The sequence below is a fragment of the Astatotilapia calliptera genome, chromosome 3 (genome assembly GCF_964374335.1).
Source record: "Astatotilapia calliptera chromosome 3, fAstCal68.1, whole genome shotgun sequence".
Classification (NCBI taxonomy): Eukaryota; Metazoa; Chordata; class Actinopteri; order Cichliformes; family Cichlidae; genus Astatotilapia; species Astatotilapia calliptera.
In genome coordinates this window covers 22174393-22201696 of record NC_137424.1, presented here as the reverse complement: position 1 = coordinate 22201696, position 27304 = coordinate 22174393, and the positions used below count along the sequence as shown (strand labels likewise).

The window sequence follows — 27304 nt, the reverse complement described above, 5'->3', positions numbered from 1 at the left end:
GCTTACGGCCATACCACCCTGAGCACGCCCGACCTCGTCTGATCTCGGAAGCTAAGCAGGGCTGGGCTTGGTTAGTACTTGGATGGGAGACTGCCTGGGAATACCTGGTGCTGTAAGCCTTTCATTTTCATGTCATTGAACCGCTTTTGATCCAGAGAAGGGGTGTATTAAAAGACCAAAAGCAGCTGCCCATTAATGAGGGCACATTAACGACATTGCTTTTGGCTGTTTTCCAATGTCTTGTGCTGCTAGCTGATGCCACCTACACCACACCAGGGCCTGAGTGACCGGCTGGGGCCACTTACACCACATCAGGGCCTGTGGCTGCTGGCTGAGGCCACTTACACCACACCAGGGCCTGTGGCTGCTGGCTGAGGCCACTTACACCACACCAGGGCCTGTGGCTGCTGGCTGAGGCCACCTACACCACACCAGGGCCTTAGTTGCTATTGAGGCCAATTACACCACACCAGGGCCTGTGGCTGCTGGCTGAGGCCACTTACACCACACCAGGGCATTAGTTGCTATTGAGGCCACTTACACCACACCAGGGCCTGTGGCTGCTGGCTGAGGCCACCTACACCACACCAGGGCATTAGTTGCTATTGAGGCCAATTACACCACACCAGGGTCTGTGGCTCTTGCTCAGGCCACTTACACCACACCAGGGCCTGTGGCACTGGCTGAGGCCACTTACACCACACCAGGGCCTGTGGCTCTGGCTGAGGCCACTTACACCACACCAGGGCCTGTGGCTGCTGGCTGAGGCCACTTACACCACACCAGGGCCTGTGGCTGCTGGCTGAGGCCACTTACACCACACCAGTGCCTGTGGCTTCTGGCTGAGGCCACTTACACCACACCAGGGCCTGTGGCTCTTGCTCAGGCCACTCACATCACACCAGGCCCTGCGCTTCTGGCCGAGGCCATCTTCACCAAACCAGGCCCTGTGCTGCTAGCTGTGGCCATGTACAACACACCAGGCCCTGTGCTGGTTCCTGAGGCCATCTTCAACAATCCAGGGCCTGTGCTGTTAGATAAATGCTAAACTGAGCCTTTGGGTTAGGGTATTATGCAAACATGCAGGTATGGTTAAAGGATTGTCTTCGTAACTTCAGGTACTTGCCACCTAATCAGTTGAATCCATAAATTGAGACATTGTGCTGGGGCCAGCAGCTTACGGCCATACCACCCTGAGCACGCCTGACCTCGTCTGATCTCTGAAGCTAAGCAGGGCTGGGCTTGGTTAGTACTTGGATGGGAGACTACCTGGGAATACCTTGTGCTGTAAGCCTTTCATTTTCATGTCATTGAACCGCTTTTGATCCAGAGAAGGGGTGTATTAAAAGACCAAAACCAGCTGCCCATTAATGAGGGCACATTAACGACATTGCTTTTGGCTGTTTTCCAATGTCTTGTGCTGCTAGCTGATGCCACCTACACCACACCAGGGCCTGAGTGACCGGCTGGGGCCACTTACACCACATCAGGGCCTGTGGCTGCTGGCTGAGGCCACTTACACCACACCAGGGCCTGTGGCTGCTGGCTGAGGCCACTTACACCACACCAGGGCATTAGTTGCTATTGAGGCCAATTACACCACACCAGGGTCTGTGGCTCTTGCTCAGGCCACTTACACCACACCAGGGCCTGTGGCACTGGCTGAGGCCACTTACACCACACCAGGGCCTGTGGCTGCTGGCTGAGGCCACCTACACCACACCAGGGCATTAGTTGCTATTGAGGCCAATTACACCACACCAGGGTCTGTGACTCTTGCTCAGGCCACTTACACCACACCAGGGCCTGTGGCACTGGCTGAGGCCACTTACACCACACCAGGGCCTGTGGCTGCTGGCTGAGGCCACTTACACCACACCAGGGCCTGTGGCTGCTGGCTGAGGTCACTTACACCACACCAGGGCCTGTGGCTGCTGGCTGAGGCCACTTACACCACACCAGGGCCTGTGGCTGTTGGCTGAGGTCACTTACACCACACCAGGGCCTGTGGCTTCTGGCTGAGGCCACTTACACCACACCAGGGCCTGTGGCTCTTGCTCAGGCCACTTACACCACACCAGGGCCTGTGGCTGCTGGCTCAGGCCACTTACACCACACCAGGGCCTGTGGCTGCTGGCTGAGGCCACTTACACCACACCAGGGCCTGTGGCTGCTGGCTGAGGGCACTTACACCACACCAGGGCCTGTGGCTGCTGGCTGAGGCCACTTACACCACACCAGGGCCTGTGGCTGCTGGCTGAGGCCACTTACACCACACCAGGGCATTAGTTGCTATTGAGGCCCCTTACACCACACCAGGGCCTGTGGCACTGGCTGAGGCCACTTACACCACACCAGGGCCTGTGGCTGCTGGCTGAGGCCACCTACACCACACCAGGGCATTAGTTGCTATTGAGGCCAATTACACCACACCAGGGCCTGTGGCACTGGCTGAGGCCACTTACACCACACCAAGGCCTGTGGCTGCTGGCTGAGGCCACTTACACCACGCCAGGGCCTGTGGCTGCTGGCTGAGGTCACTTACACCACACCAGGGCCTGTGGCTGCTGGCTGAGGGCACTTACACCACACCAGTGCCTGTGGCTTCTGACTGAGGCCACTTACACCACACCAGGGCCTGTGGCTGCTGGCTCAGGCCACTTACACCACACCAGTGCCTGTGGCTGCTGGCTGAGGCCACTTACACCACACCAGGGCCTGTGGCTGCTGGCTGAGGCCACTTACACCACATCAGTGCCTGTGGCTGCTGGCTGAGGCCACTTACACCACACCAGGGCATTAGTTGCTATTGAGGCCCCTTACACCACACCAGGGCCTGTGGCACTGGCTGAGGCCACTTACACCACACCAGGGCCTGTGGCTGCTGGCTGAGGCCACCTACACCACACCAGGGCATTAGTTGCTATTGAGGCCAATTACACCACACCAGGGTCTGTGGCTCTTGCTCAGGCCACTTACACCACACCAGGGCCTGTGGCACTGGCTGAGGCCACTTACACCACACCAGGGCCTGTGGCTGCTGGCTGAGGCCACTTACACCACACCAGGGCATTAGTTGCTATTGAGGCCACTTACACCACACCAGGGCCTGTGGCTGCTGGCTGAGGCCACCTACACCACACCAGGGCATTAGTTGCTATTGAGGCCAATTACACCACACCAGGGTCTGTGGCTCTTGCTCAGGCCACTTACACCACACCAGGGCCTGTGGCACTGGCTGAGGCCACTTACACCACACCAGGGCCTGTGGCTCTGGCTGAGGCCACTTACACCACACCAGGGCCTGTGGCTGCTGGCTGAGGCCACTTACACCACACCAGGGCCTGTGGCTGCTGGCTGAGGCCACTTACACCACACCAGGGCCTGTGGCTGCTGGCTGAGGCCACTTACACCACACCAGTGCCTGTGGCTTCTGGCTGAGGCCACTTACACCACACCAGGGCCTTAGTTGCTATTGAGGCCAATTACACCACACCAGGGTCTGTGACTCTTGCTCAGGCCACTTACACCACACCAGGGCCTGTGGCACTGGCTGAGGCCACTTACACCACACCAGGGCCTGTGGCTGCTGGCTGAGGCCAATTACACCACACCAGGGCCTGTGGCTCTTGCTCAGGCCACTCACATCACACCAGGCCCTGCGCTTCTGGCCGAGGCCATCTTCACCAAACCAGGCCCTGTGCTGCTAGCTGTGGCCATGTACAACACACCAGGCCCTGTGCTGGTTCCTGAGGCCATCTTCAACAATCCAGGGCCTGTGCTGTTAGATAAATGCTAAACTGAGCCTTTGGGTTAGGGTATTATGCAAACATGCAGGTATGGTTAAAGGATTGTCTTCGTAACTTCAGGTACTTGCCACCTAATCAGTTGAATCCATAAATTGAGACATTGTGCTGGGGCCAGCAGCTTACGGCCATACCACCCTGAGCACGCCCGACCTCGTCTGATCTCGGAAGCTAAGCAGGGCTGTGCTTGGTTAGTACTTGGATGGGAGACTACCTGGGAATACCTGGTGCTGTAAGCCTTTCTTTTTCATGTCATTGAACCGCTTTTGATCCAGAGAAGGGGTGTATTAAAAGACCAAAAGCAGCTGCCCATTAATGAGGGCACATTAACGACATTGATTTTGGCTGTTTTCCAATGTCTTGTGCTGCTAGCTGATGCCACCTACACCACACCAGGGCCTGTGGCTGCTGGCTGAGGCCACTTACACCACACCAGGGCATTAGTTGCTATTGAGGCCAATTACACCACACCAGGGTCTGTGGCTCTTGCTCAGGCCACTTACACCACACCAGGGCCTGTGGCACTGGCTGAGGCCACTTACACCACACCAGGGCCTGTGGCTGCTGGCTGAGGCCACTTACACCACACCAGGGCATTAGTTGCTACTACCTGGGAATACCTGGTGCTGTAAGCCTTTCATTTTCATGTCATTGAACCGCTTTTGATCCAGAGAAGGGGTGTATTAAAAGACCAAAAGCAGCTGCCCATTAATGAGGGCACATTAACGACATTGCTTTTGGCTGTTTTCCAATGTCTTGTGCTGCTAGCTGATGCCACCTACACCACACCAGGGCCTGAGTGACCGGCTGGGGCCACTTACACCACATCAGGGCCTGTGGCTGCTGGCTGAGGCCACTTACACCACACCAGGGCCTGTGGCTGCTGGCTGAGGCCACTTACACCACACCAGGGCATTAGTTGCTATTGAGGCCAATTACACCACACCAGGGTCTGTGGCTCTTGCTCAGGCCACTTACACCACATCAGGGCCTGTGGCACTGGCTGAGGCCACTTACACCACACCAGGGCATTAGTTGCTATTGAGGCCAATTACACCACACCAGGGTCTGTGACTCTTGCTCAGGCCACTTACACCACACCAGGGCCTGTGGCACTGGCTGAGGCCACTTACACCACACCAGGGCCTGTGGCTGCTGGCTGAGGCCACTTACACCACACCAGGGCCTGTGGCTGCTGGCTGAGGTCACTTACACCACACCAGTGCCTGTGGCTGCTGGCTGAGGGCACTTACACCACACCAGTGCCTGTGGCTTCTGGCTGAGGCCACTTACACCACACCAGGGCCTGTGGCTGCTGGCTGAGGCCACTTACACCACACCAGGGCCTGTGGCTGCTGGCTGAGGTCACTTACACCACACCAGTGCCTGTGGCTGCTGGCTGAGGGCACTTACACCACACCAGTGCCTGTGGCTTCTGGCTGAGGCCACTTACACCACACCAGGGCCTGTGGCTCTTGCTCAGGCCACTTACACCACACCAGGGCCTGTGGCTGCTGGCTGAGGGCACTTACACCACACCAGTGCCTGTGGCTGCTGGCTGAGGCCACTTACACCACACCAGGGCATTAGTTGCTATTGAGGCCCCTTACACCACACCAGGGCCTGTGGCACTGGCTGAGGCCACTTACACCACACCAGGGCCTGTGGCTGCTGGCTGAGGCCACTTACACCACACCAGGGCCTGTGGCTGCTGGCTGAGGCCACTTACACCACACCAGGGCCTGTGGCTGCTGGCTGAGGCCACTTACACCACACCAGGGACTGTGGCTGCTGGCTGAGGCCACTTACACCACACCAGTGCCTGTGGCTTCTGGCTGAGGCCACTTACACCACACCAGGGCCTGTGGCTCTTGCTCAGGCCACTCACATCACACCAGGCCCTGCGCTTCTGGCCGAGGCCATCTTCACCAAACCAGGCCCTGTGCTGCTAGCTGTGGCCATGTACAACACACCAGGCCCTGTGCTGGTTCCTGAGGCCATCTTCAACAATCCAGGGCCTGTGCTGTTAGATAAATGCTAAACTGAGCCTTTGGGTTAGGGTATTATGCAAACATGCAGGTATGGTTAAAGGATTGTCTTCGTAACTTCAGGTACTTGCCACCTAATCAGTTGAATCCATAAATTGAGACATTGTGCTGGGGCCAGCAGCTTACGGCCATACAACCCTGAGCATGCCCGACCTCGTCTGATCTCGGAAGCTAAGCAGGGCTGGGCTTGTTTAGTACTTGGATGGGAGACTGCCTGGGAATACCTGGTGCTGTAAGCCTTTCTTTTTCATGTCATTGAACCGCTTTTGATCCAGAGAAGGGGTGTATTAAAAGACCAAAAGCAGCTGCCCATTAATGAGGGCACATTAACGACATTGCTTTTGGCTGTTTTCCAATGTCTTGTGCTGCTAGCTGATGCCACCTACACCACACCAGGGCCTGAGTGACCGGCTGGGGCCACTTACACCACATCAGGGCCTGTGGCTGCTGGCTGAGGCCACTTACACCACACCAGGGCCTGTGGCTGCTGGCTGAGGCCACTTACACCACATCAGGGCATTAGTTGCTATTGAGGCCAATTACACCACACCAGGGTCTGTGGCTCTTGCTCAGGCCACTTACACCACATCAGGGCCTGTGGCACTGGCTGAGGCCACTTACACCACACCAGGGCCTGTGGCTGCTGGCTGAGGTCACTTACACCACACCAGTGCCTGTGGCTGCTGGCTGAGGGCACTTACACCACACCAGTGCCTGTGGCTTCTGGCTGAGGCCACTTACACCACACCAGGGCCTGTGGCTGCTGGCTGAGGCCACTTACACCACACCAGGGCCTGTGGCTGCTGGCTGAGGTCACTTACACCACACCAGTGCCTGTGGCTGCTGGCTGAGGGCACTTACACCACACCAGTGCCTGTGGCTTCTGGCTGAGGCCACTTACACCACACCAGGGCCTGTGGCTGCTGGCTGAGGCCACTTACACCACACCAGGGCCTGTGGCTGCTGGCTGAGGGCACTTACACCACACCAGTGCCTGTGGCTGCTGGCTGAGGCCACTTACACCACACCAGGGCATTAGTTGCTATTGAGGCCCCTTACACCACACCAGGGTCTGTGACTCTTGCTCAGGCCACTTACACCACACTAGGGCCTGTGGCACTGGCTGAGGCCACTTACACCACACCAGGGCCTGTGGCTGCTGGCTGAGGCCACCTACACCACACCAGGGCATTAGTTGCTATTGAGGCCAATTACACCACACCAGGGTCTGTGACTCTTGCTCAGGCCACTTACACCACACCAGGGCCTTTGGCACTGGCTGAGGCCACTTACACCACACCAGGGCCTTTGGCACTGGCTGAGGCCACTTACACCACACCAGGGCCTGTGGCTGCTGGCTGAGGCCACTTACACCACACCAGGGCCTGTGGCTGCTGGCTGAGGTCACTTACACCACACCAGGGCCTGTGGCTGCTGGCTGAGGGCACTTACACCACACCAGTGCCTGTGGCTTCTGGCTGAGGCCACTTACACCACACCAGGGCCTGTGGCACTGGCTGAGGCCACTTACACCACACCAGGGCCTGTGGCTGCTGGCTGAGGCCACCTACACCACACCAGGGCATTAGTTGCTATTGAGGCCAATTACACCACACCAGGGTCTGTGACTCTTGCTCAGGCCACTTACACCACACCAGGGCCTGTGGCACTGGCTGAGGCCACTTACACCACACCAGGGCCTGTGGCTGCTGGCTGAGGCCACTTACACCACACCAGGGCCTTTGGCTGCTGGCTGAGGTCACTTACACCACACCAGGGCGTGTGGCTGCTGGCTGAGGGCACTTACACCACACCAGTGCCTGTGGCTTCTGGCTGAGGCCACTTACACCACACTAGGGCCTGTGGCAGCTGGCTCAGGCCACTTACACCACACCAGGGCCTGTGGCTGCTGGCTGAGGCCACTTACACCACACCAGGGCCTGTGGCTGCTGGCTGAGGCCACTTACACCACACCAGTGCCTGTGGCTGCTGGCTGAGGCCACTTACACCACACCAGGGCATTAGTTGCTATTGAGGCCCCTTACACCACACCAGGGCCTGTGGCTGCTGGCTGAGGCCACCTACACCACACCAGGGCATTAGTTGCTATTGAGGCCAATTACACCACACCAGGGTCTGTGGCTCTTGCTCAGGCCACTTACACCACACCAGGGCCTGTGGCACTGGCTGAGGCCACTTACACCACACCATGGCCTGTGGCTCTGGCTGAGGCCACTTACACCACACCAGGGCCTGTGGCTGCTGGCTGAGGCCATTTACACCACACCAGGGCCTGTGGCTGCTGGCTGAGGCCACTTACACCACACCAGGGACTGTGGCTGCTGGCTGAGGCCACTTACACCACACCAGTGCCTGTGGCTTCTGGCTGAGGCCACTTACACCACACCAGGGCCTGTGGCTCTTGCTCAGGCCACTTACACCACACCAGGGCCTGTGGCTGCTGGCTGAGGCCACTTACACCACACCAGGGCATTAGTTGCTATTGAGGCCAATTACACCACACCAGGGTCTGTGACTCTTGCTCAGGCCACTTACACCACACCAGGGCCTGTGGCACTGGCTGAGGCCACTTACACCACACCAGGGCCTGTGGCTGCTGGCTGAGGCCACTTACACCACACCAGGGCCTTTGGCTGCTGGCTGAGGTCACTTACACCACACCAGTGCCTGTGGCTGCTGGCTGAGGGCACTTACACCACACCAGTGCCTGTGGCTTTTGGCTGAGGCCACTTACACCACACCAGGGCCTGTGGCTGCTGGCTGAGGTCACTTACACCACACCAGTGCCTGTGGCTTCTGGCTGAGGCCACTTACACCACACCAGGGCCTGTGGCTCTTGCTCAGGCCACTTACACCACACCAGGGCCTGTGGCTGCTGGCTGAGGCCACTTACACCACACCAGGGCCTGTGGCTGCTGGCTGAGGGCACTTACACCACACCAGTGCCTGTGGCTGCTGGCTGAGGCCACTTACACCACACCAGGGCATTAGTTGCTATTGAGGCCCCTTACACCACACCAGGGCCTGTGGCACTGGCTGAGGCCACTTACACCACACCAGGGCCTGTGGCTGCTGGCTGAGGCCACCTACACCACACCAGGGCATTAGTTGCTATTGAGGCCAATTACACCACACCAGGGTCTGTGACTCTTGCTCAGGCCACTTACACCACACCAGGGCCTGTGGCACTGGCTGAGGCCACTTACACCACACCAGGGCCTGTGGCTGCTGGCTGAGGCCACTTACACCACACCAGGGCCTGTGGCTGCTGGCTGAGGTCACTTACACCACACCAGGGCCTGTGGCTGCTGGCTGAGGGCACTTACACCACACCAGTGCCTGTGGCTTCTGGCTGAGGCCACTTACACCACACCAGGGCCTGTGGCAGCTGGCTCAGGCCACTTACACCACACCAGGGCCTGTGGCTGCTGGCTGAGGCCACTTACACCACACCAGGGCCTGTGGCTGCTGGCTGAGGTCACTTACACCACACCAGGGCCTGTGGCTGCTGGCTGAGGCCACTTACACCACACCAGGGCCTGTGGCTGCTGGCTGAGGTCACTTACACCACACCAGTGCCTGTGGCTGCTGGCTGAGGGCACTTACACCACACCAGTGCCTGTGGCTTCTGGCTGAGGCCACTTACACCACACCAGGGCCTGTGGCTGCTGGCTGAGGCCACTTACACCACACCAGGGCCTGTGGCTGCTGGCTGAGGTCACTTACACCACACCAGTGCCTGTGGCTGCTGGCTGAGGGCACTTACACCACACCAGTGCCTGTGGCTTCTGGCTGAGGCCACTTACACCACACCAGGGCCTGTGGCTGCTGGCTGAGGCCACTTACACCACACCAGGGCCTGTGGCTGCTGGCTGAGGGCACTTACACCACACCAGTGCCTGTGGCTGCTGGCTGAGGCCACTTACACCACACCAGGGCATTAGTTGCTATTGAGGCCCCTTACACCACACCAGGGCCTGTGGCACTGGCTGAGGCCACTTACACCACACCAGGGCCTGTGGCTGCTGGCTGAGGCCACCTACACCACACCAGGGCATTAGTTGCTATTGAGGCCAATTACACCACACCAGGGTCTGTGACTCTTGCTCAGGCCACTTACACCACACCAGGGCCTTTGGCACTGGCTGAGGCCACTTACACCACACCAGGGCCTTTGGCACTGGCTGAGGCCACTTACACCACACCAGGGCCTGTGGCTGCTGGCTGAGGCCACTTACACCACACCAGGGCCTGTGGCTGCTGGCTGAGGTCACTTACACCACACCAGGGCCTGTGGCTGCTGGCTGAGGGCACTTACACCACACCAGTGCCTGTGGCTTCTGGCTGAGGCCACTTACACCACACCAGGGCCTGTGGCACTGGCTGAGGCCACTTACACCACACCAGGGCCTGTGGCTGCTGGCTGAGGCCACCTACACCACACCAGGGCATTAGTTGCTATTGAGGCCAATTACACCACACCAGGGTCTGTGACTCTTGCTCAGGCCACTTACACCACACCAGGGCCTGTGGCACTGGCTGAGGCCACTTACACCACACCAGGGCCTGTGGCTGCTGGCTGAGGCCACTTACACCACACCAGGGCCTTTGGCTGCTGGCTGAGGTCACTTACACCACACCAGGGCGTGTGGCTGCTGGCTGAGGGCACTTACACCACACCAGTGCCTGTGGCTTCTGGCTGAGGCCACTTACACCACACTAGGGCCTGTGGCAGCTGGCTCAGGCCACTTACACCACACCAGGGCCTGTGGCTGCTGGCTGAGGCCACTTACACCACACCAGGGCCTGTGGCTGCTGGCTGAGGCCACTTACACCACACCAGTGCCTGTGGCTGCTGGCTGAGGCCACTTACACCACACCAGGGCATTAGTTGCTATTGAGGCCCCTTACACCACACCAGGGCCTGTGGCTGCTGGCTGAGGCCACCTACACCACACCAGGGCATTAGTTGCTATTGAGGCCAATTACACCACACCAGGGTCTGTGGCTCTTGCTCAGGCCACTTACACCACACCAGGGCCTGTGGCACTGGCTGAGGCCACTTACACCACACCATGGCCTGTGGCTCTGGCTGAGGCCACTTACACCACACCAGGGCCTGTGGCTGCTGGCTGAGGCCATTTACACCACACCAGGGCCTGTGGCTGCTGGCTGAGGCCACTTACACCACACCAGGGACTGTGGCTGCTGGCTGAGGCCACTTACACCACACCAGTGCCTGTGGCTTCTGGCTGAGGCCACTTACACCACACCAGGGCCTGTGGCTCTTGCTCAGGCCACTTACACCACACCAGGGCCTGTGGCTGCTGGCTGAGGCCACTTACACCACACCAGGGCATTAGTTGCTATTGAGGCCAATTACACCACACCAGGGTCTGTGACTCTTGCTCAGGCCACTTACACCACACCAGGGCCTGTGGCACTGGCTGAGGCCACTTACACCACACCAGGGCCTGTGGCTGCTGGCTGAGGCCACTTACACCACACCAGGGCCTGTGGCTGCTGGCTGAGGTCACTTACACCACACCAGTGCCTGTGGCTGCTGGCTGAGGGCACTTACACCACACCAGTGCCTGTGGCTTTTGGCTGAGGCCACTTACACCACACCAGGGCCTGTGGCTGCTGGCTGAGGTCACTTACACCACACCAGTGCCTGTGGCTTCTGGCTGAGGCCACTTACACCACACCAGGGCCTGTGGCTCTTGCTCAGGCCACTTACACCACACCAGGGCCTGTGGCTGCTGGCTGAGGCCACTTACACCACACCAGGGCCTGTGGCTGCTGGCTGAGGGCACTTACACCACACCAGTGCCTGTGGCTGCTGGCTGAGGCCACTTACACCACACCAGGGCATTAGTTGCTATTGAGGCCCCTTACACCACACCAGGGCCTGTGGCACTGGCTGAGGCCACTTACACCACACCAGGGCCTGTGGCTGCTGGCTGAGGCCACCTACACCACACCAGGGCATTAGTTGCTATTGAGGCCAATTACACCACACCAGGGTCTGTGACTCTTGCTCAGGCCACTTACACCACACCAGGGCCTGTGGCACTGGCTGAGGCCACTTACACCACACCAGGGCCTGTGGCTGCTGGCTGAGGCCACTTACACCACACCAGGGCCTGTGGCTGCTGGCTGAGGTCACTTACACCACACCAGGGCCTGTGGCTGCTGGCTGAGGGCACTTACACCACACCAGTGCCTGTGGCTTCTGGCTGAGGCCACTTACACCACACCAGGGCCTGTGGCAGCTGGCTCAGGCCACTTACACCACACCAGGGCCTGTGGCTGCTGGCTGAGGCCACTTACACCACACCAGGGCCTGTGGCTGCTGGCTGAGGTCACTTACACCACACCAGGGCCTGTGGCTGCTGGCTGAGGCCACTTACACCACACCAGGGACTGTGGCTGCTGGCTGAGGTCACTTACACCACACCAGGGCCTGTGGCTGCTGGCTGAGGCCACTTACACCACACCAGGGACTGTGGCTGCTGGCTGAGGCCACTTACACCACACCAGGGCCTGTGGCTGCTGGCTGAGGCCACTTACACCACACCAGGGACTGTGGCTTCTGGCTGAGGCCACTTACACCACACCAGGGCCTGTGGCTCTTGCTCAGGCCACTCACATCACACCAGGCCCTGCGCTTCTGGCCGAGGCCATCTTCACCAAACCAGGCCCTGTGCTGCTAGCTGTGGCCATGTACAACACACCAGGCCCTGTGCTGGTTCCTGAGGCCATCTTCAACAATCCAGGGCCTGTGCTGTTAGATAAATGCTAAACTGAGCCTTTGGGTTAGGGTATTATGCAAACATGCAGGTATGGTTAAAGGATTGTCTTCGTAACTTCAGGTACTTGCCACCTAATCAGTTGAATCCATAAATTGAGACATTGTGCTGGGGCCAGCAGATTACGGCCATACCACCCTGAGCATGCCCGACCTCGTCTGATCTCGGAAGCTAAGCAGGGCTGGGCTTGGTTAGTATTTGGATGGGAGACTACCTGGGAATACCTGGTGCTGTAAGCCTTTCATTTTCATGTCATTGAACCGCTTTTGATCCAGAGAAGGGGTGTATTAAAAGACCAAAAGCAGCTGCCCATTAATGAGGGCACATTAACGACATTGCTTTTGGCTGTTTTCCAATGTATTGTGCTGCTAGCTGATGCCACCTACACCACACCAGGGCCTGAGTGACCGGCTGGGGCCACTTACACCACATCAGGGCCTGTGGCTGCTGGCTGAGGCCACTTACACCACACCAGGGCCTGTGGCTGCTGGCTGAGGCCACTTACACCACACCAGGGCATTAGTTGCTATTGAGGCCAATTACACCACACCAGGGTCTGTGGCTCTTGCTCAGGCCACTTACACCACATCAGGGCCTGTGGCACTGGCTGAGGCCACTTACACCACACCAGGGCCTGTGGCTGCTGGCTGAGGCCACCTACACCACACCAGGGCATTAGTTGCTATTGAGGCCAATTACACCACACCAGGGTCTGTGACTCTTGCTCAGGCCACTTACACCACACCAGGGCCTGTGGCTGCTGGCTGAGGCCACTTACACCACACCAGGGCCTGTGGCTGCTGGCTGAGGCCACTTACACCACACCAGGGCCTGTGGCTGCTGGCTGAGGTCACTTACACCACACCAGTGCCTGTGGCTGCTGGCTGAGGGCACTTACACCACACCAGTGCATGTGGCTTCTGGCTGAGGCCACTTACACCACACCAGGGCCTGTGGCTGCTGGCTGAGGCCACTTACACCACACCAGGGCCTGTGGCTGCTGGCTGAGGTCACTTACACCACACCAGTGCCTGTGGCTGCTGGCTGAGGGCACTTACACCACACCAGTGCCTGTGGCTTCTGGCTGAGGCCACTTACACCACACCAGGGCCTGTGGCTCTTGCTCAGGCCACTTACACCACACCAGGGCCTGTGGCTGCTGGCTGAGGCCACTTACACCACACCAGGGCCTGTGGCTGCTGGCTGAGGGCACTTACACCACACCAGTGCCTGTGGCTGCTGGCTGAGGCCACTTACACCACACCAGGGCATTAGTTGCTATTGAGGCCCCTTACACCACACCAGGGCCTGTGGCTGCTGGCTGAGGCCACCTACACCACACCAGGGCATTAGTTGCTATTGAGGCCAATTACACCACACCAGGGTCTGTGACTCTTGCTCAGGCCACTTACACCACACCAGGGCCTGTGGCACTGGCTGAGGCCACTTACACCACACCAGGGCCTGTGGCTGCTGGCTGAGGCCACTTACACCACACCAGGGCCTGTGGCTGCTGGCTGAGGTCACTTACACCACACCAGGGCCTGTGGCTGCTGGCTGAGGCCACTTACACCACACCAGGGCCTTAGTTGCTATTGAGGCCCCTTACACCACACCAGGGCCTGTGGCACTGGCTGAGGCCACTTACACCACACCAGGGCCTGTGGCTGCTGGCTGAGGCCACCTACACCACACCAGGGCATTAGTTGCTATTGAGGCCAATTACACCACACCAGGGTCTGTGGCTCTTGCTCAGGCCACTTACACCACACCAGGGCCTGTGGCACTGGCTGAGGCCACTTACACCACACCAGGGCCTGTGGCTGCTGGCTGAGGCCACTTACACCACACCAGGGCCTGTGGCTGCTGGCTGAGGCCACTTACACCACACCAGGGCCTGTGGCTGCTGGCTGAGGCCACTTACACCACACCAGGGACTGTGGCTGCTGGCTGAGGCCACTTACACCACACCAGTGCCTGTGGCTTCTGGCTGAGGCCACTTACACCACACCAGGGCCTGTGGCTCTTGCTCAGGCCACTCACATCACACCAGGCCCTGCGCTTCTGGCCGAGGCCATCTTCACCAAACCAGGCCCTGTGCTGCTAGCTGTGGCCATGTACAACACACCAGGCCCTGTGCTGGTTCCTGAGGCCATCTTCAACAATCCAGGGCCTGTGCTGTTAGATAAATGCTAAACTGAGCCTTTGGGTTAGGGTATTATGCAAACATGCAGGTATGGTTAAAGGATTGTCTTCGTAACTTCAGGTACTTGCCACCTAATCAGTTGAATCCATAAATTGAGACATTGTGCTGGGGCCAGCAGCTTACGGCCATACCACCCTGAGCACGCCCGACCTCGTCTGATCTCGGAAGCTAAGCAGGGCTGGGCTTGGTTAGTACTTGGATGGGAGACTGCCTGGGAATACCTGGTGCTGTAAGCCTTTCTTTTTCATGTCATTGAACCGCTTTTGATCCAGAGAAGGGGTGTATTAAAAGACCAAAAGCAGCTGCCCATTAATGAGGGCACATTAACGACATTGCTTTTGGCTGTTTTCCAATGTCTTGTGCTGCTAGCTGATGCCACCTACACCACACCAGGGCCTGAGTGACCGGCTGGGGCCACTTACACCACATCAGGGCCTGTGGCTGCTGGCTGAGGCCACTTACACCACACCAGGGCCTGTGGCTGCTGGCTGAGGCCACTTACACCACACCAGGGCATTAGTTGCTATTGAGGCCAATTACACCACACCAGGGTCTGTGGCTCTTGCTCAGGCCACTTACACCACATCAGGGCCTGTGGCACTGGCTGAGGCCACTTACACCACACCAGGGCCTGTGGCTGCTGGCTGAGGCCACCTACACCACACCAGGGCATTAGTTGCTATTGAGGCCAATTACACCACACCAGGGTCTGTGACTCTTGCTCAGGCCACTTACACCACACTAGGGCCTGTGGCACTGGCTGAGGCCACTTACACCACACCAGGGCCTGTGGCTGCTGGCTCAGGCCACTTACACCACACCAGGGCCTGTGGCTGCTGGCTGAGGCCACTTACACCACACCAGGGCCTGTGGCTGCTGGCTGAGGCCACTTACACCACACCAGTGCCTGTGGCTGCTGGCTGAGGCCACTTACACCACACCAGGGCCTGTGGCTGCTGGCTGAGGTCACTTACACCACACCAGGGCCTGTGGCTGCTGGCTGAGGGCACTTACACCACACCAGTGCCTGTGGCTTCTGGCTGAGGCCACTTACACCACACCAGGGCCTGTGGCAGCTGGCTCAGGCCACTTACACCACACCAGGGCCTGTGGCTGCTGGCTGAGGCCACTTACACCACACCAGGGCCTGTGGCTGCTGGCTGAGGCCACTTACACCACACCAGTGCCTGTGGCTGCTGGCTGAGGCCACTTACACCACACCAGGGCATTAGTTACTATTGAGGCCCCTTACACCACACCAGGGCCTGTGGCACTGGCTGAGGCCACTTACACCACACCAGGGCCTGTGGCTGCTGGCTGAGGCCACCTACACCTCACCAGGGCATTAGTTGCTATTGAGGCCAATTACACCACACCAGGGTCTGTGGCTCTTGCTCAGGCCACTTACACCACACCAGGGCCTGTGGCACTGGCTGAGGCCACTTACACCACACCAGGGCCTGTGGCTCTGGCTGAGGCCACTTACACCACACCAGGGCCTGTGGCTGCTGGCTGAGGCCATTTACACCACACCAGGGCCTGTGGCTGCTGGCTGAGGCCACTTACACCACACCAGGGCATTAGTTGCTATTGAGGCCAATTACACCACACCAGGGTCTGTGGCTCTTGCTCAGGCCACTTACACCACACCATGGCCTGTGGCACTGGCTGAGGCCACTTACACCACACCAGGGCCTGTGGCTGTTGGCTGAGGCCACCTACACCACACCAGGGCATTAGTTGCTATTGAGGCCAATTACACCACACCAGCGTCTGTGACTCTTGCTCAGGCCACTTACACCACACCAGGGCCTGTGGCACTGGCTGAGGCCACTTACACCACACCAGGGCCTGTGGCTGCTGGCTGAGGCCACTTACACCACACCAGGGCATGTGGCTGCTGGCTGAGGTCACTTACACCACACCAGTGCCTGTGGCTGCTGGCTGAGGGCACTTACACCACACCAGTGCCTGTGGCTTCTGGCTGAGGCCACTTACACCACACCAGGGCCTGTGGCTGCTGGCTGAGGCCACTTACACCACACCAGGGCCTGTGGCTGCTGGCTGAGGTCACTTACACCACACCAGTGCCTGTGGCTGCTGGCTGAGGGCACTTACACCACACCAGTGCCTGTGGCTTCTGGCTGAGGCCACTTACACCACACCAGGGCCTGTGGCTCTTGCTCAGGCCACTTACACCACACCAGGGCCTGTGGCACTGGCTGAGGCCACTTACACCACACCAGGGCCTGTGGCTGCTGGCTGAGGCCACCTACACCACACCAGGGCATTAGTTGCTATTGAGGCCAATTACACCACACCAGGGTCTGTGACTCTTGCTCAGGCCACTTACACCACACCAGGGCCTGTGGCACTGGCTGAGGCCACTTACACCACACCAGGGCCTGTGGCTGCTGGCTGAGGCCACTTACACCACACCAGGGCCTTTGGCTGCTGGCTGAGGTCACTTACACCACACCAGGGCGTGTGGCTGCTGGCTGAGGGCACTTACACCACACCAGTGCCTGTGGCTTCTGGCTGAGGCCACTTACACCACACTAGGGCCTGTGGCAGCTGGCTCAGGCCACTTACACCACACCAGGGCCTGTGGCTGCTGGCTGAGGCCACTTACACCACACCAGGGCCTGTGGCTGCTGGCTGAGGCCACTTACACCACACCAGTGCCTGTGGCTGGTGGCTGAGGCCACTTACACCACACCAGGGCATTAGTTGCTATTGAGGCCCCTTACACCACACCAGGGCCTGTGGCACTGGCTGAGGCCACTTACACCACACCAGGGCCTGTGGCTGCTGGCTGAGGCCACCTACACCACACCAGGGCATTAGTTGCTATTGAGGCCAATTACACCACACCAGGGTCTGTGGCTCTTGCTCAGGCCACTTACACCACACCAGGGCCTGTGGCACTGGCTGAGGCCACTTACACCACACCATGGCCTGTGGCTCTGGCTGAGGCCACTTACACCACACCAGGGCCTGTGGCTGCTGGCTGAGGCCATTTACACCACACCAGGGCCTGTGGCTGCTGGCTGAGGCCACTTTCACCACACCAGGGACTGTGGCTGCTGGCTGAGGCCACTTACACCACACCAGTGCCTGTGGCTTCTGGCTGAGGCCACTTACACCACACCAGGGCCTGTGGCTCTTGCTCAGGCCACTTACACCACACCAGGGCCTGTGGCTGCTGGCTGAGGCCACTTACACCACACCAGGGCATTAGTTGCTATTGAGGCCAATTACACCACACCAGGGTCTGTGACTCTTGCTCAGGCCACTTACACCACACCAGGGCCTGTGGCACTGGCTGAGGCCACTTACACCACACCAGGGCCTGTGGCTGCTGGCTGAGGCCACTTACACCACACCAGGGCCTGTGGCTGCTGGCTGAGGTCACTTACACCACACCAGTGCCTGTGGCTGCTGGCTGAGGGCACTTACACCACACCAGTGCCTGTGGCTTTTGGCTGAGGCCACTTACACCACACCAGGGCCTGTGGCTGCTGGCTGGGGCCACTTACACCACATCAGGGCCTGTGGCTGCTGGCTGAGGCCACTTACACCACACCAGTGCCTGTGGCTTCTGGCTGAGGCCACTTACACCACACCAGGGCATTAGTTGCAATTGAGGCCAATTACACCACACCAGGGTCTGTGGCTCTTGCTCAGGCCACTTACACCACATCAGGGCCTGTGGCACTGGCTGAGGCCACTTACACCACACCAGGGCCTGTGGCTGCTGGCTGAGGCCACCTACACCACACCAGGGCATTAGTTGCTATTGAGGCCAATTACACCACACCAGGGTCTGTGACTCTTGGTCAGGCCACTTACACCACACTAGGGCCTGTGGCACTGGCTGAGGCCACTTACACCACACCAGGGCCTGTGGCTGCTGGCTGAGGCCACTTACACCACACCAGGGCCTGTGGCTGCTGGCTGAGGTCACTTACACCACACCAGGGCCTGTGGCTGCTGGCTGAGGCCACCTACACCACACCAGGGCATTAGTTGCTATTGAGGCCAATTACACCACACCAGGGTCTGTGACTTTTGCTCAGGCCACTTACACCACACCAGGGCCTGTGGCACTGGCTGAGGCCACTTACACCACACCAGGGCCTGTGGCTGCTGGCTGAGGCCACTTACACCACACCAGGGCCTTTGGCTGCTGGCTGAGGTCACTTACACCACACCAGGGCGTGTGGCTGCTGGCTGAGGGCACTTACACCACACCAGTGCCTGTGGCTTCTGGCTGAGGCCACTTACACCACACTAGGGCCTGTGGCAGCTGGCTCAGGCCACTTACACCACACCAGGGCCTGTGGCTGCTGGCTGAGGCCACTTACACCACACCAGGGCCTGTGGCTGCTGGCTGAGGCCACTTACACCACACCAGTGCCTGTGGCTGCTGGCTGAGGCCACTTACACCACACCAGGGCATTAGTTGCTATTGAGGCCCCTTACACCACACCAGGGCCTGTGGCTGCTGGCTGAGGCCACCTACACCACACCAGGGCATTAGTTGCTATTGAGGCCAATTACACCACACCAGGGTCTGTGGCTCTTGCTCAGGCCACTTACACCACACCAGGGCCTGTGGCACTGGCTGAGGCCACTTACACCACACCATGGCCTGTGGCTCTGGCTGAGGCCACTTACACCACACCAGGGCCTGTGGCTGCTGGCTGAGGCCATTTACACCACACCAGGGCCTGTGGCTGCTGGCTGAGGCCACTTACACCACACCAGGGACTGTGGCTGCTGGCTGAGGCCACTTACACCACACCAGTGCCTGTGGCTTCTGGCTGAGGCCACTTACACCACACCAGGGCCTGTGGCTCTTGCTCAGGCCACTTACACCACACCAGGGCCTGTGGCTGCTGGCTGAGGCCACTTACACCACACCAGGGCATTAGTTGCTATTGAGGCCAATTACACCACACCAGGGTCTGTGACTCTTGCTCAGGCCACTTACACCACACCAGGGCCTGTGGCACTGGCTGAGGCCACTTACACCACACCAGGGCCTGTGGCTGCTGGCTGAGGCCACTTACACCACACCAGGGCCTGTGGCTGCTGGCTGAGGTCACTTACACCACACCAGTGCCTGTGGCTGCTGGCTGAGGGCACTTACACCACACCAGTGCCTGTGGCTTTTGGCTGAGGCCACTTACACCACACCAGGGCCTGTGGCTGCTGGCTGAGGTCACTTACACCACACCAGTGCCTGTGGCTTCTGGCTGAGGCCACTTACACCACACCAGGGCCTGTGGCTCTTGCTCAGGCCACTTACACCACACCAGGGCCTGTGGCTGCTGGCTGAGGCCACTTACACCACACCAGGGCCTGTGGCTGCTGGCTGAGGGCACTTACACCACACCAGTGCCTGTGGCTGCTGGCTGAGGCCACTTACACCACACCAGGGCATTAGTTGCTATTGAGGCCCCTTACACCACACCAGGGCCTGTGGCACTGGCTGAGGCCACTTACACCACACCAGGGCCTGTGGCTGCTGGCTGAGGCCACCTACACCACACCAGGGCATTAGTTGCTATTGAGGCCAATTACACCACACCAGGGTCTGTGACTCTTGCTCAGGCCACTTACACCACACCAGGGCCTGTGGCACTGGCTGAGGCCACTTACACCACACCAGGGCCTGTGGCTGCTGGCTGAGGCCACTTACACCACACCAGGGCCTGTGGCTGCTGGCTGAGGTCACTTACACCACACCAGGGCCTGTGGCTGCTGGCTGAGGGCACTTACACCACACCAGTGCCTGTGGCTTCTGGCTGAGGCCACTTACACCACACCAGGGCCTGTGGCAGCTGGCTCAGGCCACTTACACCACACCAGGGCCTGTGGCTGCTGGCTGAGGCCACTTACACCACACCAGGGCCTGTGGCTGCTGGCTGAGGTCACTTACACCACACCAGGGCCTGTGGCTGCTGGCTGAGGCCACTTACACCACACCAGGGACTGTGGCTGCTGGCTGAGGTCACTTACACCACACCAGGGCCTGTGGCTGCTGGCTGAGGCCACTTACACCACACCAGGGACTGTGGCTGCTGGCTGAGGCCACTTACACCACACCAGGGCCTGTGGCTGCTGGCTGAGGCCACTTACACCACACCAGGGACTGTGGCTTCTGGCTGAGGCCACTTACACCACACCAGGGCCTGTGGCTCTTGCTCAGGCCACTCACATCACACCAGGCCCTGCGCTTCTGGCCGAGGCCATCTTCACCAAACCAGGCCCTGTGCTGCTAGCTGTGGCCATGTACAACACACCAGGCCCTGTGCTGGTTCCTGAGGCCATCTTCAACAATCCAGGGCCTGTGCTGTTAGATAAATGCTAAACTGAGCCTTTGGGTTAGGGTATTATGCAAACATGCAGGTATGGTTAAAGGATTGTCTTCGTAACTTCAGGTACTTGCCACCTAATCAGTTGAATCCATAAATTGAGACATTGTGCTGGGGCCAGCAGATTACGGCCATACCACCCTGAGCATGCCCGACCTCGTCTGATCTCGGAAGCTAAGCAGGGCTGGGCTTGGTTAGTATTTGGATGGGAGACTACCTGGGAATACCTGGTGCTGTAAGCCTTTCATTTTCATGTCATTGAACCGCTTTTGATCCAGAGAAGGGGTGTATTAAAAGACCAAAAGCAGCTGCCCATTAATGAGGGCACATTAACGACATTGCTTTTGGCTGTTTTCCAATGTATTGTGCTGCTAGCTGATGCCACCTACACCACACCAGGGCCTGAGTGACCGGCTGGGGCCACTTACACCACATCAGGGCCTGTGGCTGCTGGCTGAGGCCACTTACACCACACCAGGGCCTGTGGCTGCTGGCTGAGGCCACTTACACCACACCAGGGCATTAGTTGCTATTGAGGCCAATTACACCACACCAGGGTCTGTGGCTCTTGCTCAGGCCACTTACACCACATCAGGGCCTGTGGCACTGGCTGAGGCCACTTACACCACACCAGGGCCTGTGGCTGCTGGCTGAGGCCACCTACACCACACCAGGGCATTAGTTGCTATTGAGGCCAATTACACCACACCAGGGTCTGTGACTCTTGCTCAGGCCACTTACACCACACCAGGGCCTGTGGCTGCTGGCTGAGGCCACTTACACCACACCAGGGCCTGTGGCTGCTGGCTGAGGCCACTTACACCACACCAGGGCCTGTGGCTGCTGGCTGAGGTCACTTACACCACACCAGTGCCTGTGGCTGCTGGCTGAGGGCACTTACACCACACCAGTGCATGTGGCTTCTGGCTGAGGCCACTTACACCACACCAGGGCCTGTGGCTGCTGGCTGAGGCCACTTACACCACACCAGGGCCTGTGGCTGCTGGCTGAGGTCACTTACACCACACCAGTGCCTGTGGCTGCTGGCTGAGGGCACTTACACCACACCAGTGCCTGTGGCTTCTGGCTGAGGCCACTTACACCACACCAGGGCCTGTGGCTCTTGCTCAGGCCACTTACACCACACCAGGGCCTGTGGCTGCTGGCTGAGGCCACTTACACCACACCAGGGCCTGTGGCTGCTGGCTGAGGGCACTTACACCACACCAGTGCCTGTGGCTGCTGGCTGAGGCCACTTACACCACACCAGGGCATTAGTTGCTATTGAGGCCCCTTACACCACACCAGGGCCTGTGGCTGCTGGCTGAGGCCACCTACACCACACCAGGGCATTAGTTGCTATTGAGGCCAATTACACCACACCAGGGTCTGTGACTCTTGCTCAGGCCACTTACACCACACCAGGGCCTGTGGCACTGGCTGAGGCCACTTACACCACACCAGGGCCTGTGGCTGCTGGCTGAGGCCACTTACACCACACCAGGGCCTGTGGCTGCTGGCTGAGGTCACTTACACCACACCAGGGCCTGTGGCTGCTGGCTGAGGCCACTTACACCACACCAGGGCCTTAGTTGCTATTGAGGCCCCTTACACCACACCAGGGCCTGTGGCACTGGCTGAGGCCACTTACACCACACCAGGGCCTGTGGCTGCTGGCTGAGGCCACCTACACCACACCAGGGCATTAGTTGCTATTGAGGCCAATTACACCACACCAGGGTCTGTGGCTCTTGCTCAGGCCACTTACACCACACCAGGGCCTGTGGCACTGGCTGAGGCCACTTACACCACACCAGGGCCTGTGGCTGCTGGCTGAGGCCACTTACACCACACCAGGGCCTGTGGCTGCTGGCTGAGGCCACTTACACCACACCAGGGACTGTGGCTGCTGGCTGAGGCCACTTACACCACACCAGTGCCTGTGGCTTCTGGCTGAGGCCACTTACACCACACCAGGGCCTGTGGCTCTTGCTCAGGCCACTCACATCACACCAGGCCCTGCGCTTCTGGCCGAGGCCATCTTCACCAAACCAGGCCCTGTGCTGCTAGCTGTGGCCATGTACAACACACCAGGCCCTGTGCTGGTTCCTGAGGCCATCTTCAACAATCCAGGGCCTGTGCTGTTAGATAAATGCTAAACTGAGCCTTTGGGTTAGGGTATTATGCAAACATGCAGGTATGGTTAAAGGATTGTCTTCGTAACTTCAGGTACTTGCCACCTAATCAGTTGAATCCATAAATTGAGACATTGTGCTGGGGCCAGCAGCTTACGGCCATACCACCCTGAGCACGCCCGACCTCGTCTGATCTCGGAAGCTAAGCAGGGCTGGGCTTGGTTAGTACTTGGATGGGAGACTGCCTGGGAATACCTGGTGCTGTAAGCCTTTCTTTTTCATGTCATTGAACCGCTTTTGATCCAGAGAAGGGGTGTATTAAAAGACCAAAAGCAGCTGCCCATTAATGAGGGCACATTAACGACATTGCTTTTGGCTGTTTTCCAATGTCTTGTGCTGCTAGCTGATGCCACCTACACCACACCAGGGCCTGAGTGACCGGCTGGGGCCACTTACACCACATCAGGGCCTGTGGCTGCTGGCTGAGGCCACTTACACCACACCAGGGCCTGTGGCTGCTGGCTGAGGCCACTTACACCACACCAGGGCATTAGTTGCTATTGAGGCCAATTACACCACACCAGGGTCTGTGGCTCTTGCTCAGGCCACTTACACCACATCAGGGCCTGTGGCACTGGCTGAGGCCACTTACACCACACCAGGGCCTGTGGCTGCTGGCTGAGGCCACCTACACCACACCAGGGCATTAGTTGCTATTGAGGCCAATTACACCACACCAGGGTCTGTGACTCTTGCTCAGGCCACTTACACCACACTAGGGCCTGTGGCACTGGCTGAGGCCACTTACACCACACCAGGGCCTGTGGCTGCTGGCTCAGGCCACTTACACCACACCAGGGCCTGTGGCTGCTGGCTGAGGCCACTTACACCACACCAGGGCCTGTGGCTGCTGGCTGAGGCCACTTACACCACACCAGTGCCTGTGGCTGCTGGCTGAGGCCACTTACACCACACCAGGGCCTGTGGCTGCTGGCTGAGGTCACTTACACCACACCAGGGCCTGTGGCTGCTGGCTGAGGGCACTTACACCACACCAGTGCCTGTGGCTTCTGGCTGAGGCCACTTACACCACACCAGGGCCTGTGGCAGCTGGCTCAGGCCACTTACACCACACCAGGGCCTGTGGCTGCTGGCTGAGGCCACTTACACCACACCAGGGCCTGTGGCTGCTGGCTGAGGCCACTTACACCACACCAGTGCCTGTGGCTGCTGGCTGAGGCCACTTACACCACACCAGGGCATTAGTTACTATTGAGGCCCCTTACACCACACCAGGGCCTGTGGCACTGGCTGAGGCCACTTACACCACACCAGGGCCTGTGGCTGCTGGCTGAGGCCACCTACACCTCACCAGGGCATTAGTTGCTATTGAGGCCAATTACACCACACCAGGGTCTGTGGCTCTTGCTCAGGCCACTTACACCACACCAGGGCCTGTGGCACTGGCTGAGGCCACTTACACCACACCAGGGCCTGTGGCTCTGGCTGAGGCCACTTACACCACACCAGGGCCTGTGGCTGCTGGCTGAGGCCATTTACACCACACCAGGGCCTGTGGCTGCTGGCTGAGGCCACTTACACCACACCAGGGCATTAGTTGCTATTGAGGCCAATTACACCACACCAGGGTCTGTGGCTCTTGCTCAGGCCACTTACACCACACCATGGCCTGTGGCACTGGCTGAGGCCACTTACACCACACCAGGGCCTGTGGCTGTTGGCTGAGGCCACCTACACCACACCAGGGCATTAGTTGCTATTGAGGCCAATTACACCACACCAGCGTCTGTGACTCTTGCTCAGGCCACTTACACCACACCAGGGCCTGTGGCACTGGCTGAGGCCACTTACACCACACCAGGGCCTGTGGCTGCTGGCTGAGGCCACTTACACCACACCAGGGCATGTGGCTGCTGGCTGAGGTCACTTACACCACACCAGTGCCTGTGGCTGCTGGCTGAGGGCACTTACACCACACCAGTGCCTGTGGCTTCTGGCTGAGGCCACTTACACCACACCAGGGCCTGTGGCTGCTGGCTGAGGCCACTTACACCACACCAGGGCCTGTGGCTGCTGGCTGAGGTCACTTACACCACACCAGTGCCTGTGGCTGCTGGCTGAGGGCACTTACACCACACCAGTGCCTGTGGCTTCTGGCTGAGGCCACTTACACCACACCAGGGCCTGTGGCTCTTGCTCAGGCCACTTACACCACACCAGGGCCTGTGGCACTGGCTGAGGCCACTTACACCACACCAGGGCCTGTGGCTGCTGGCTGAGGCCACCTACACCACACCAGGGCATTAGTTGCTATTGAGGCCAATTACACCACACCAGGGTCTGTGACTCTTGCTCAGGCCACTTACACCACACCAGGGCCTGTGGCACTGGCTGAGGCCACTTACACCACACCAGGGCCTGTGGCTGCTGGCTGAGGCCACTTACACCACACCAGGGCCTTTGGCTGCTGGCTGAGGTCACTTACACCACACCAGGGCGTGTGGCTGCTGGCTGAGGGCACTTACACCACACCAGTGCCTGTGGCTTCTGGCTGAGGCCACTTACACCACACTAGGGCCTGTGGCAGCTGGCTCAGGCCACTTACACCACACCAGGGCCTGTGGCTGCTGGCTGAGGCCACTTACACCACACCAGGGCCTGTGGCTGCTGGCTGAGGCCACTTACACCACACCAGTGCCTGTGGCTGGTGGCTGAGGCCACTTACACCACACCAGGGCATTAGTTGCTATTGAGGCCCCTTACACCACACCAGGGCCTGTGGCACTGGCTGAGGCCACTTACACCACACCAGGGCCTGTGGCTGCTGGCTGAGGCCACCTACACCACACCAGGGCATTAGTTGCTATTGAGGCCAATTACACCACACCAGGGTCTGTGGCTCTTGCTCAGGCCACTTACACCACACCAGGGCCTGTGGCACTGGCTGAGGCCACTTACACCACACCATGGCCTGTGGCTCTGGCTGAGGCCACTTACACCACACCAGGGCCTGTGGCTGCTGGCTGAGGCCATTTACACCACACCAGGGCCTGTGGCTGCTGGCTGAGGCCACTTTCACCACACCAGGGACTGTGGCTGCTGGCTGAGGCCACTTACACCACACCAGTGCCTGTGGCTTCTGGCTGAGGCCACTTACACCACACCAGGGCCTGTGGCTCTTGCTCAGGCCACTTACACCACACCAGGGCCTGTGGCTGCTGGCTGAGGCCACTTACACCACACCAGGGCATTAGTTGCTATTGAGGCCAATTACACCACACCAGGGTCTGTGACTCTTGCTCAGGCCACTTACACCACACCAGGGCCTGTGGCACTGGCTGAGGCCACTTACACCACACCAGGGCCTGTGGCTGCTGGCTGAGGCCACTTACACCACACCAGGGCCTGTGGCTGCTGGCTGAGGTCACTTACACCACACCAGTGCCTGTGGCTGCTGGCTGAGGGCACTTACACCACACCAGTGCCTGTGGCTTTTGGCTGAGGCCACTTACACCACACCAGGGCCTGTGGCTGCTGGCTGGGGCCACTTACACCACATCAGGGCCTGTGGCTGCTGGCTGAGGCCACTTACACCACACCAGTGCCTGTGGCTTCTGGCTGAGGCCACTTACACCACACCAGGGCATTAGTTGCAATTGAGGCCAATTACACCACACCAGGGTCTGTGGCTCTTGCTCAGGCCACTTACACCACATCAGGGCCTGTGGCACTGGCTGAGGCCACTTACACCACACCAGGGCCTGTGGCTGCTGGCTGAGGCCACCTACACCACACCAGGGCATTAGTTGCTATTGAGGCCAATTACACCACACCAGGGTCTGTGACTCTTGCTCAGGCCACTTACACCACAC

General features: G+C 59.3%; 7 non-coding genes and 1 pseudogene across 7 annotated transcripts; all 8 read left to right on the top strand.

Moving 5' to 3' along the window:
- Positions 1-119, top strand: LOC145426343 (5S ribosomal RNA). Its single transcript, XR_013907053.1, has one exon. It is a non-coding gene; the product is annotated as a 5S ribosomal RNA (ribosomal RNA).
- A 1056-nt stretch (positions 120-1175) lies between these two features.
- On the top strand, positions 1176-1294 carry LOC145427138 (5S ribosomal RNA). The gene has a single exon (XR_013907862.1). It is a non-coding gene; the product is annotated as a 5S ribosomal RNA (ribosomal RNA).
- A 2632-nt stretch (positions 1295-3926) lies between these two features.
- LOC145427149 (5S ribosomal RNA) lies at positions 3927-4045 on the top strand. The gene has a single exon (XR_013907873.1). It is a non-coding gene; the product is annotated as a 5S ribosomal RNA (ribosomal RNA).
- Positions 4046-5974: 1929 nt separating this feature from the next.
- On the top strand, positions 5975-6093 carry LOC145427345 (5S ribosomal RNA; annotated as a pseudogene).
- A 6714-nt stretch (positions 6094-12807) lies between these two features.
- On the top strand, positions 12808-12926 carry LOC145427253 (5S ribosomal RNA). The gene has a single exon (XR_013907985.1). It is a non-coding gene; the product is annotated as a 5S ribosomal RNA (ribosomal RNA).
- A 2084-nt stretch (positions 12927-15010) lies between these two features.
- Positions 15011-15129, top strand: LOC145426342 (5S ribosomal RNA). The gene has a single exon (XR_013907052.1). It is a non-coding gene; the product is annotated as a 5S ribosomal RNA (ribosomal RNA).
- A 6270-nt stretch (positions 15130-21399) lies between these two features.
- On the top strand, positions 21400-21518 carry LOC145427252 (5S ribosomal RNA). Its single transcript, XR_013907984.1, has one exon. It is a non-coding gene; the product is annotated as a 5S ribosomal RNA (ribosomal RNA).
- Positions 21519-23562: 2044 nt separating this feature from the next.
- On the top strand, positions 23563-23681 carry LOC145426341 (5S ribosomal RNA). Its single transcript, XR_013907051.1, has one exon. It is a non-coding gene; the product is annotated as a 5S ribosomal RNA (ribosomal RNA).
- The last annotated feature ends 3623 nt before the right edge of the window (positions 23682-27304 follow it).